The sequence below is a fragment of the Colobus angolensis genome, unplaced genomic scaffold (genome assembly GCF_000951035.1).
Source record: "Colobus angolensis palliatus isolate OR3802 unplaced genomic scaffold, Cang.pa_1.0 Scaffold126, whole genome shotgun sequence".
NCBI lineage: Eukaryota > Metazoa > Chordata > Mammalia > Primates > Cercopithecidae > Colobus > Colobus angolensis.
In genome coordinates, this window is record NW_012113808.1 from 5,818,755 (window position 1) to 5,831,480 (window position 12,726).

At 47.2% G+C, this 12,726-nt stretch overlaps 1 protein-coding gene across 2 annotated transcripts in view; it reads right to left on the bottom strand.

Moving 5' to 3' along the window:
• Nucleotides 1-866, bottom strand: part of LMX1A (LIM homeobox transcription factor 1, alpha) — a 156,462-nt gene extending 155,596 nt beyond the window's left edge. Inside the window, exon 1 of one of the 2 annotated variants that reach the window (XM_011933354.1) lies at nt 506-866. The gene's annotated coding sequence lies outside the window, so the exon portion shown is untranslated. Of the gene's footprint in view, nt 1-220; nt 387-505 lie in introns of those variants that run through there. The other variant, XM_011933353.1, reaches the window with a different exon arrangement.
• Between the last annotated feature and the right edge of the window lie 11,860 nt (nt 867-12,726).

Below are 12,726 nucleotides of genomic sequence, written 5' to 3' on the forward strand. Positions count from 1 at the left end.
CTCCCCACCTCCATCCCTTGCCCCAGGTTTTCCATCCCGAATCCGACTCCGCCCCAACCTATACGAAGGTGGGCCCTCGGGACGTCTCTGCAGGAACCCAGCTACTGGGGTATGATGGATATAGAAAGAGTGGGTTCCCTCCCTCGCGCGACGGGGTCCAGGCACGCGGGACGATAGGGTTTGCAATCCCGCGTCCCAGCCGCCCCGTTGAGGCCCTCACCTGCCCCAGGTCGAGAAGGGGCACAGTAAGGGACCCGGAGAGCGTCCCGCCCGCTTCTGGACTCCTGACGCTGCACTCTGCTGGGGGGCGCGCGGGAGCCGGTGTGCGGGACGCGCAGGGAGGTCCTCCCGCCAGTCGGCCAGTGCCGAGAATGTCTGCAGAAGCAAAGGAGTCGCCTCGGGGAGGAGCCCCGGCTGGCCCGGCTCAGTCTTGGATGCATTTCAAATTAACTTTCAGAAACACGCCCGCCCGAGCGACAGCCTAGGCACGGGTAGCCTTACTTACCTGATAGGCGAGCTCTCTCCCAGTGACTGGAGCAGAGAGAAGTTGCGGAGCGCTGCTGGAAGCTTCGGCCCGGGAAGGCGTCGCCCCCGAGACTGCAGCCGCAGGAGCCGCCCTCGGCTCCGGAGCGCCGGGGAGGGAGCCGGAGCGAATGCCGGCCCCTGGCTCTGCTCCTCGGCGCGCCCGGGCAGGGCCGGGACGTAGTCGCGAGCTGCCGGCCTTCCCGGGACGTCCTACCAGCCCGCGTCGCTCCTCAGCAGTAGGAGAGGGCCGGTTGCTTCTCCGAGGCTAGGAGGGAAGGCAGAGGCCCAGGGTCCTGGGTGCGAGTCGGCCCCGCTTCGCCGGGGCGGATCCTGCAGCTTCTGACAGGGGCCGCGGCGCTGCGTGCGCGTCGGAGGAGAGGGGGTGGGGTGCGCTGGGCGGGGGGCTGGCAGCGCGTCCCGTGGCGGGGCTGTGGTGCTCCCTTTCCCAGCCTAGCGGCGCGGCCACCACACGGCTGCGGCCCTCTGCGCCCCTCCGCGTCTGGGAGCTCTCGGACACGCAAAGTTTCCTACCCTCCACGTGTAACTGTTACCTCGGGGCTCTCTGGCCCGGTCGCCCCCCAAGGCCCCTCACCCCAACTGGGCCTTTGAGGAGATGTCGGCGCCTCCTGGACCGCGGTGCGGCCTCGAGGATTCCCCCGCCGCTCTCCAACTGCTGCAATAAAAGCGCTGCAATCCTTACCCGGGCCCTGGGAAGCGCTGAGAAGCTGTTTAGCGCCGGTGGTTGTGGACCGAGCAGCTCTGAGCTCCTCAAACCCCTCATCATCCGAGGGCTCTCGCCAGTTCCCAACTTCCTTTAAGCTCGAACCGTATTCACTGATGGGGTATACAGAGGCCATGGGACCCACGGTCTAAGAATCACGCTCTTGGGAGACACTAGGTGGGATCTGCCCCGCAAGATGATGAACCTGCAATGACACTCTACAGGAAATCAGGTAAAGGGACATTGTTAGGGGAACAAAATCTCTGTGGGGAAATGTGAATTATCTGCACCTCCTAACTTTAATTTGCAGTAACAGACCTTTAGCCCCCTTCAGAGCAGGAATAAGGCCTTATCCGTCTGTATATCCCAGGAGGTAAGCATGTTGTGTGGCCCCAAGTGGATGCTCAATAAATAAATCACAATGCTGGCTGGCGTTTATCATTTATTTTGTGCCAGCTTTGTTACATAGTCACCTCATTTAATCTTTACAACAACCCCCATGAAGCGGAGACAATTGTTGTCTCAGTCTTACAGTTGAGGGAAATGTAAGGGAATTTATGGAATCTGAGTCCCATCATCTGAATATCATGGGAAGGTTCAGTTCAATTCAGTGTGATTCTCTGGGGCACCTTCAGTTCCTAAACTGGACTGAACTGAGATGAAATTGGCAGGCCGTTTGACATGGTGAACTCAAGCAGAGGAGATGCCACATAGCCAGGGTTTTTCTGTTACCTCCTCCAGAGACAGAGGCACTTCTTTATTTTTAAATAAAAAGTGCTGGCAGCAACTTGCTCTAATGTGCTTAGGAGCAGCGACCCCACTCACCATTCTAAGTGCTTTCTGCCAGCAGGCACAAGCCAAACACTGAATATGACTCCAGACGAACGAAGGCAAATGGCAAAGAGACTAATACGATATATTTGAATGCTGCTTTACACTTTTCAGGCATTTTCACATACACGATTTTGCTTGATCTTTACAGCAAACCTGTGAAGTAGGGAGAACAGTTTTATCCATTGTTTCAGATGAATATTTGGAGCTTAGCGTGGCTGGGAGATTTCCCTGATGTTGCCCACATGGCTAGTGGCATGTCTCCTAACACCTGACCTCTGTCCTTTCTGTCACCCCAGGTATAGCAGGGTGTAAAAAAAAATGCAAACTACAAGTATTATTAGGATAATATGTGAAATAGAAGTCAAGCAAGAAAAAAATGGAGTAGGGCAGATACAACCATAAGGAATATTTTCATTTAAATACTCAGCAGAGTTTGGGTTTCACTAAAGGTCTTGAATATATGAAATCTGTTTTAACTAGTGGTAAGACTGTTCCTTTTAGTGAATATCCTGAAAGTGGATAGATTGTCATTTGACCTGAAACCCAAATCTTTCAAACAATTCTTACATCCACCCACAAGGCAGCTTGATTAGTGTAGATCACACAGGGTTTTTGTGAGAATGTCTCCCCAGCCATGGGGCACTTCAGGATGGGGACTGCGCCTCAAAGTCACATCATAAGTCATATCACTTTTAGTGCAGACCCAAACACATATAATTGGTGAACAAATGCCCTTTACTTGGCTGAGGAATGAGTAGAGCTCTCACTATAGTCAGGAGGCACTGCAGTGAAGGGTCAGGAATCAGAGGACCTCAGTTCCATTCCCAGCTTTGCCACTGAATTGGTCTGGGTCATCAGTTCACCTCTTTAGATGTCAATACCTCTCTGGAATGAAAGGTCTACATTATGTGGTTGGTCAGGCCCTCACAGTCTAAAGTCTGTGAAATCAGACTGGCTTTGACCGGTGGGGTAGGCAATAGAACCAACATATCCGTATGGGGTGCTAAACAGTGGTTGCCTAGGTGTAGTCTTGGCTGAGGTATTTAAGTGATGTGTCTAAACCAATAAAGATGAAACATATTTATCTGGAGCTTTCTCTTTTGTGATTTTTTGCCCCTTTTCAATGAAGTAAATGTCATGAATCCCACTCCTACCCCAGGATTGTTTCAGTTTGGCCTTCGTCAACTCAGTGACATGGATGGGTGGGACAACCACAGGTGGGTCATTCTGACCCCTCTGTGAAAGATCCTCCTGACTGTGCCTCGTGTTTTTCCTTGTGGTTTAAACTCAAACGCTTTTATTTTACCTTTTAAATGAAAGAAGATGCCACAGAGCCACTGCCCAGAAGCCATTTATGAAGAATCAGCCATCTTCTCCCTTTTATCAAAAAGAAGTACTCTGATAATTCATAGGAATGAGGTGAATAGGCTTCAGAGGGGACCCAAAAGATTACACGTTTAGAGTTGGAAATGATTTTAAAGCTCATGTGGTCCAACCATTTAGTTTGTAATGGATCAAAATTCATTTCCCTAAAGTTTCTGCCCTCTGTTCCATTGATTCCTCAGGGCTAGCCATTCAGGAAGTCAAATCCTGCCTCTAAAACTTTCAGATGAAGGCAGAGCTGGCCTCCCTCTCCGGCCCACTCTTTGAATCTGATCCAGTTTTTCTGTCTTTTATAAATGATGGCACCCCGGCCTGCTGTGACTTTCCAGTGATAGTGTGTTCAGGGTGTTTCTCGAGCAATATAACACCTATTAACGTGCCACATTTTCTTTTTTTTTTTTTTTAGATGGAGTTGCTCTGTGTCGCCCAGGCTGAAGTGCAGTGGCGCGATCTTGACTCACTGCAAGCTCCGCCTCCCAGTTTCACGCCATTCTCCTGCCTCAGCCTCCCGAGTAGCTGGGACTACAGGCTCTCACCACCATGCCCAGCTAATTTTTTTGTCTTTTTCGTAGAGACGGGGTTTCACCGTGTTCGCCAGGATGGTCTTGATCTCCTGATCTCTTGATCCACCCACCTCAGCCTCCCAAAGTGCTGGAATTACAGGCGTGAGCCACCCCGACCAGCCTTGTGTGAGCATTTTCAATGACTTCTGTTGACTCACACTTTATGTGTCATTAACAAAACCTCCTCAGTCCTTTTCCACATGGTCTGCTAGCAGGGCCCATCTCTGCCATATCACATTTGTACAACTGATCCAAGTGTGAAATGTATCCCTGCTAAGAGATAGGTAGCTGTTGTCTCAGAAATCTTGCAACTTCAAGCAGATCCCAAGAGATCCAGGAACTATGTCTTAAGCCTAGTGCTTTGTTTTGAGAGGGAAATATGTGGCCCTTGCCAAGTTGGTCTGGAAGCGCCATCATTGGAGGAAGACGGGCTGGGACCAATGAATGGGTGTATCTGTGGGTCCCAGGGGGTATGTGAGACCTTGGAACTTGGAGATACTTCTCCAAGTAGGAGGTTTTCTAGATCCTGTTCCAATTCTGTCATCCGTCTTCAGTCCAATAGCAATTTGTAGAAGATGAGGGTGGGATGTGCAGAATAGCTGTGGAGCTACCCCTTCTATGGCAGAAAACAGAGAAGCAAAAATATCAGATGCACAAGTCTTTGTGACTGAGATTTGGGGAGAGGAGTGAGGACAGAGGAGTCAGAGACCAAAGCTTGGTGAGAGGGAAGAAGAAAGGGAGGAGGGCCGGGCGCGGTGGCTCATGCCTGTAATCCCAGCACTTTGGGAGGCCGAGGCAGGTGGATCACAAGGTCAGGAGATCGAGATGAGGCCACCCTGGCTAACACGGTGAAACCCTGTCTCTATTAAAAATACAAAAAATTAGCCGGGCGTAGTGGCGGGTGCCTGTAGTCCCAGCTACTCTGGAGGCTGAGGCAGGAGAATGGCATGAACCCAGGAGGCGGAGGCGGAACTTGCAGTGAGCCGAGATCGCACCACTGCACTCCAGCCTGGGCAACAGAGCGAAACGCTGTCTCAAAAAAACAAAAAAAAAAAACAAAAAAAAAGAAAGAAAGGGAGGAGGACGGACATCCTGCTATAGAGTGGAGATGACAGGAACACATTTTTTTACTTTCCTTTTCTTGCTCTCATTTCTGTGTTTTATTAAGGGAAACACAAAGGAAAAATTGTGTTATTTGTTAAAAAATGTCAAAGTGCATTTCAAGCAAGAGGAAAAGAAGCAGGAACATTGCCGCCTAGAATGGCAATATTCTAACGAGGACAGCCAAAGACTGGCTCATGGTTGCAGGGACACACTTGAACTACACACTACCCTTACCTGGATTATTTTCATGTGAATCCCCCATTCCTGTGCTGACACTCAGATCTCTCAACAGAGCTAGAGGACCAGGTGGCTCTCACTTTCTAGGGTGAAAGGGACATCCCAAACCAGCCACTGGAATAGGAGGAAAGTCTGACAACACAAATGTGGATATTGCTCCCTAATCATAAGACTGGCAAAGGCTCCCTCTAGCCTGGCAAAGATGGCCCTAAGCAAGGAGCAGACTTGTCCAGGCTAACAAGAGTACCATTGAAAGCAGCACATTCTTTGAACCTTGCAGTAGAATTATCTACATGGCCACTTTATCTTCCTGCTGTCCCATGAGCTCGTTAAGAGAAGGTTCCATGTCAGACTCCCCTGTGATTCTCCTCAACGTGGCACAATGTTTCGCATACCGTAGAGGTCCCGTGAATATTTGTTGACTAAGTATAAATGCCCTGAAGTCATAGTCTACTTCATGCCATAATTCAGCAGGCTGGATTAAGCATGAGTGGGCTTTGGAAACAGACAGGCCTGAGTTCAAATCCCAGCGCTGACATTAGTAAGCCGTTTAATCTTAAATTATTCAACCTCTCCATGTTTCAATTTCCTTATTGGTACAAGAAGAGGAATGATATTCCCCCAGAGTTATTGTGTGAGTTAATAGGGACAATGGCTGTGAAACATCTAATAATCTGACCAACTTAATATTCAGACTCTGTAAGTCTCGTCTACCATCCCTCCAAATGAGTGCATATAGTTTCTGAAGGGAAATCACCTTGGCTTTGCCCTGTTCTTATGAGTAAACAGGAACCATGCCAGCATTCAGGCAGAGTCCCTGTGCCTAGTAACAGCAGTTATCACGGTGTAACTGAGGGGTTTCTGTGCCTGGGATAGGCTGTCCTCCATGGCTCAGCTCATGGCATTGCAGGGCAGTTAAGAAGACGGTCCCTGGGGTCAGACAGATCTGGGATTGGTTGTTGACACTGCCACTGATGATGGCCTTGGACAAGTTCTTTAATCTCTCCAAGCTTCCATTTCCTCATTTGGTAAACTGAGGAAATTATTGAGCTGCTTTTCTGTGTGTTTAAATAAAATAATAATACAAAATACCTAGCACAATGCTAGGAACATCGTAAGGATTCAGTGAATTGTAGCTGCTATTGTGATCATTGTCATCATTATTGGACAATAAGCAGCTCTAGGACCATGTTTTATTTACATCTGTGGTACCCAGAACTTGAACATAGGTGTCCAGAGAATGTAACTTGAATTAACCTAAACCGAACTGAACTGAAGACAGTCCCTGGTGCTGAGTGAGGCTAGCTGAGTGAGGCTAGCGTAGTGTTTGGCTCTTGGTTCCACCCACACTTGAGATGGCATTTCTCCTGGAGCAATCCCACGTGTTCCCTAACAAGTCCCCAGATTGCAGGCTTCCTGCATGAGGCCCTCACTCATGGGCTCTGGCAAACCCTATTTTTGACATCTATGTGTGATACTTCACACCAAATACCAGAAACCTGGACATAATGGGGGGAGGCTAGGGCGTGAAAAGTGAACTCTCCCAGACATCAAAACAGGGAGAGATCTGTAAAGAGGTGAGGTCTGTTAGCTCCTGGGCCTGGTTCATGTGCCACCACATCTCAGTTATCACATAATGAATGTACCGATGAATTTGGCAGATGTCCTCAGGGACAATGCACAGCGAGCAGTTGGGAGCCTGGCTGAAGCCTTTTGCATCACTGGGGTGTCCCTGTGCTGGCTACAACAGGTAGGAACAGGCCCCACAGGCAGGCAATGCCTAGGGCAGAGGCAGCTGGCCTGAATTAGCACTGTGTTGAAACAGGTGCAGAGGCCATCTCCATCAAGCCAGTAGCAAGACTCCAGTTTCCTACAGGCATTTTCAGGAAGGGACTCTACCTGTGTCTTCACCCACCAAGGGCATTAAATCACAATGGGACTGAGAATGCCCCTGCCCTTGAATGTACATCCATCCTCATTCTTCTGATGGATACGCCCTGTTTATTCCATTGTTTATTTATTTATATAATATATCTCTCCTAGTTTCTAAACGGGATTTGAGGTGACATACAAATACTACCAATAGTGAAAATGAATTTTTAAATTAAAATTATATACTGGGAGCAGAAAAGCAAATCTCTCCCCCACCCAAATAATAATGTGGGGATAAATATTTGAATTGTGATAGAATGTTAAATGTTACTCTGTGTTTACAAGATGAAACAGAGAAAAGCAAAGCTTTACAAAATTGTTATAATCTGATCAAATTGTGTTTCCAACAATATTTATATGTCTAGTTGGCTTTAGGACAGAGTCTGTAATGAAAGAACATATGTAACTCATGACAATGGAGATCAGCCCTGTGACCTCATGAACAGTGTTTGAAAATTTTTACTTTTGTTTATTGACAGTATCTCACCTCTTGTGAAAAGAATTATAGCAAATGTAAAAGAAATGATGTATCCAACAAGTTAATAAGATAGAACTACAAAACGAGGAAGAGAGAAAACAGATAATATTAAATAGAAGAGTTGACAGTTGTCTCATTGAGGGTAGCAACTATGATAACATGGTTCAATCTAACATAGTTCTAAGTACATACTTGGTACTTGTTACGTGTGAACATTTGAGCAAATGAATACCGTGAATGAGAGTCCAATTTGCCTTTGAGTTTCCTGGTGCTAGGGCAAAAAGAGAAATAATCACCTTACAGATATTTTTGCACCTGGATTAGAGTGGTAATTGTGGATTTGTTTCATTAAACAAAAAAGCAAATGTACCGTTAATCCTCATACCTCTAGATTCTAGTGCCCAAGAAGGCAAACAGTGAATCTTTCCACCCCACTCCTCAGCACAGTGCCTTGCATAAAATAAATATTCATTGCATGAATATATTAATAAGGTCATTAAAATAAAGGTTTCTTTGATGCATCTAAGACATGATTCCATTTCCTCCTTTCTTATCCCCAATCCTTTTTTAACCTTAAAGTTCGGAGAGGAAAAAAAGTTGTCAGGAGGGTATCGAAGGCGAAGGTATTCCAGGTAGATGACATGGCTTCAGCAAAGGCATCCGGGGAGAAAGTCAAGGTAAGTTAGAGAATCTCTATGCACAGAAGGAAATGGGGCAATGCAGGAGGTTTGAATACTGGACTTTAAGTTTCTGACTCCACAGGCCATAGAAAGTCTTCGAAAGTTTGGGATTGGAGGAGTAAAATAATCAGGAGTTTGGTCTACGTTTATTAATTCTGGTATCAGTGTGGCTGATGAATTCAAAGAAAGGAGAAGACGGAGGTAGAGCAGATAAACTTAGTTACTCTAGTATAAGTGAGAAATTTAAGGCCTGGCCCAGGGCAGGGAAATGACATTGAGGGAGATGAATGTAAGAGCAATATCGGAAATCAAGTCATAAAGCTCAGCATCTGTTTAGTTGTGAAGTGGGGAGAAATGAAGGGGAAAACAAAGAGTGTTGGGGAACAGTGTGGCAGTAACAGGAGGAAAGCAGCAGGAAGGGGTGCAAGAAGAAGTTTGGTGACTTTTCAAAATGTTTTCCCATCCATTATCTCATTGATTTCATATGCAAGCAAAGTGAGATCCACCCTGAGTGTCAACTGAAAACTGCTCTGCCCCTGTTTAGAGCTGCCAAGTTTCAATAAGCAAACCTGTGCCTTGATCCTTCTGGTAGCACCAGGACCCCCACTGGCAGGTGCTCTGCCCTCTCCAGGCAGCCCCAAACCTTGGCCAGGGCTCAGTCACCCCATCCTGGCTCTGAGCCAGCAGCAGCTAAAAGCTGGGTAGTGCAAACACTGCGGCCTGCCATGCTTGCCAGGAACATGGATGGGTGTGCCCCGGAGTTCAGCCAGAGTCTCCCAGAACATCTGGGCAGGGTGGGGAGGGAGGAGCACAGCCATTGGAGTTTCTTTAGCGTCTCATCTTTCTTCCTGCTGGGTAGCAGGCTCTGGTTTCACCACTGACTCACTTCCAGGCACAGGGAAGTGGTTTCACCCCAGGCTGCAACTTCTCCCCTGAGCAATGGGGCAGATAATATTTCTCACCTCCTTAGGACAGCAGGAAGTTAATGAGAGGGCTCTGCATGCTGCTGGCTGAGCCTCAGTTGGATGGCACGAGCGATTGCATAAAGAGAAGAAACACTGACCTACTTATAAAAAGTCAGTCCTGGACGGGGCTCCAGCGCAGAGCTGGTCTAGCCTCTCACCTCGCAGATGACGGGCCTCCGGTCTGTAGCCACGACCGCTCCCAGCTGGCATCTGTTGGTTTTCAGACATATATGTTGGGGCCTCTGATGGATCCCTACATCCCAAGGAAAATCCAAATTTCTCTGCACAAGTTGGTCCCACCCAACATTTCCAGCCTTCTCTCCCTCACTCCCCTTCTCTCTTCCCTCCTCCTCACTCAACTCCAGGCATTCACAACTCTACATTACCCCCAACACACACACACACACTGTGACTCAGACACTCCCCATGCATTTTCCTGGCACAGACCTGTGCTCTGCTACCCGGTCAGCAGTGTCCTCAGGCAGGAGTCCCCTTCCCTTTCTTCTCTGCCCTGTTGAAAACCCACCTCTTAAGCCCTCAGACAAGTAATTATCACCTCCTCTGCCCTGGCAGGCTGTTTAGCATTTATCACAAGGCGTCACCAGTTTTCCTTTAGATACCTGCCTCCTTCACTAGAAAACACACAGATGTGTGACTTAGAGAGCTTAGTGTCCTCAGAGCCTCCCAGAGTCAGGCCCTGGTGACAGATGTGGGAAATGAAGAAGGAAAAATGCAGATTATAGTAGGGTTTACAAACCAAGGATGCAAAAACGGGGTGTAGCGAAGTCTCCCTTCAGCCCCTGCTCTCTGCCCAGCTCTTCCTGATATATAACATGCCAGGTAGCAGGTTATTAGGCATCCTTCCAAAAAACACAACACAAATATAGATCCTTTACTTCCTGCTTTGTAACCCAAAACATAACTTTTTTTTTTACAGAGGCCCTTTAAATTCTTTCAAGTTTCTCTTATTCTTCCTCCCTCTATTCAAATCTTCAACTCGTAGGTTTAACTATCCATGAGACAAATAATACCACACATTTAATGTAAGTCACAGTACAGGTGCATCTTGCCTTTAAAAATGATTGAGTTCCTGGGAAATGATGCAAAATCACATTTGTGTTAAAGTAGTCACATTTCCAGTGCATTGAAGGGGCATGTTGTTTAAAGATATTTAGGAGTGAATCTTCTTATCGATGAGGAAATGGTATACTCTGCAACTCCCCAAACTGTTGATTCGGTTCAGATTTGCTAACACCTCATTTTTTTAGAACCCAGTAACGCAAATTTAAATAAGAGCAGGTTTTTCTGTCTAGTGAGAAAAAGGGTAAAATTTAGAGCCAGAGTTCCTCCCACAGAAACCCCCTCAAACCTGAAACACAGGGAACTGATAGCCCTGGTTGACCCCACCTTTTCATCTATGGAGCCAGATTCTATGGACACATATGCAGCTTCCTGAGGATTGGCAAGGTAGTGAGAAGCTGCTTTCATGATTTCAGCTTGCAATGGCACCATCTAATGATGTTAAAGAATTTTTTTTAGAGACAGAGTCTCACTCTGTTGCCCAGGCTCGAGTGCAGTGTCATGATCATGGTTCACTATAACCTCCAACTCCTGAGCTCAAGTGATCCTCCCACCTCAGCCTCCCAAGAAGCTGGGACTACAAGCATGTGCCATCATTCCTGGTTAATTTTTCAAATTTTTTGTAGTGACACGGTCTTGCTATGTTGCCCAGGCTGGTCCAAACTACTGGCCTCAAGCGATCCTCCCACCTCAGCCTCCCAAAACTCTGAGAGTACAGGCATAAGCCACCATACTGGCTGGCCACCTAATGACTTTAACTGTTCAAGATTGCAAATCAGGGGTCCATCAACTACAATCATGAGCCAAACTCAACCCATTGCTTGTTTTTTGCACAACCTGCAAACTAAGAATTTTTACATTTTTAAGTGACTTTTAAGATTAAAAGAAAAATATTTTGTGACATGTGAAAATTATATGAACAATTTACATTTCAATATTCATTATAAAGTTTTGTTAGGACACATTTACGCTCCTTCGTTTAGTGACTGCCTATGACTGCTCTCACCCTACAGCAACACAGTCGAATAGTTGGAATTGCAAAGTCGAAAGCCTAAAATATTTTTACTATCTGACCCTTCACAGAAAAAGCTTGCCAAACCCTGTTTTAAAAGATACTATAAGACCCAGAGTAGATGTCCAGATGAAACAGATGCATCTCTTTCAGCTTTAGGTGTCTGTACCTGGCCAAATAGGATCTCAGTGGTAAGACTTTTGTTCATCTTGAAGAAAAGCATGGCTACCATGAACCAATGCTGAGAGATTTCTCATCTGCATCAGACGGTCAAGCTAACCTTTCTCAGCTACTCATTCTTCGAGTTCAAGATGGGCAGGTGTAGTGGGCCAGCCAACCACCTCTGCAAGCTGCCAAGTCCCATTACCCTCCTGCAGAACCACAGGTGTCCACAAGAGGGCAGCAGATCTCCTGTTTGCAGTTCTCCGGTGGCCTTCCCAGCTTTGGAGGGCGGTCAGCCCACCTGAGCGCTTTGCTAGCTGAGCTTTCATAGAACTTTCTCTAGCTGGATGGTCAGGAATGGGGCCATCTTACTCTGCAGAAAACTATATAAGCTTTCTGGTCCCCGGCAGATAGTCCAGCATCTTGGTGGCTTATCGTCAAATCTGTTATTCTTGAAGTGTCAGGAATTTTTTAAAAAGAAAGGAAAAGAAATTCTAGTTTCATTCTCTTCTTGCCGACTCCCAAGTCCTCTTTTGCTATATTCCAGCCCAGCACACTGCCCTAGTTTTTCAGCGGTTGTGTCTCAGCTCTAACCCCATTCTTCTCTATCGTGCCTTGTAATGCTGAAGCCGGGACCCTGCAAACCTCCTCTGTGCTTTGCCAGGTGGCTCATGGTAGGCTCCGCTAGGTTACGGTGGAAGAAGGAGGCATTTCCTTCCTAGAAGTGTGCTTATTTGGGCTTCCTTACTTCTACCTGTTGTTCTGAGCGACACTTAGAAATGCTTCTTCATCCCAGTAGTAGCATCCCCCTGACAGTAGCTGAAGCCAGCTAGCATCTTCCCCAACTCATGCAGAGCTAGCTCCACCATGCCCACCTCAAAGACACTCACACCAGCTGCCTGTGCTCCGTCCTCAGAGGTCTGGGCCCTGAGTTCACTAGGCATCTCCTCCAAGGCTCTAATTTTTATCATTCCAACTTCTTCCTTCTCCCCTGACTCCACTCTGCCCTAACAGCCCTATATTGGTGGTAGGCCCTTTGCAACTGCTCCA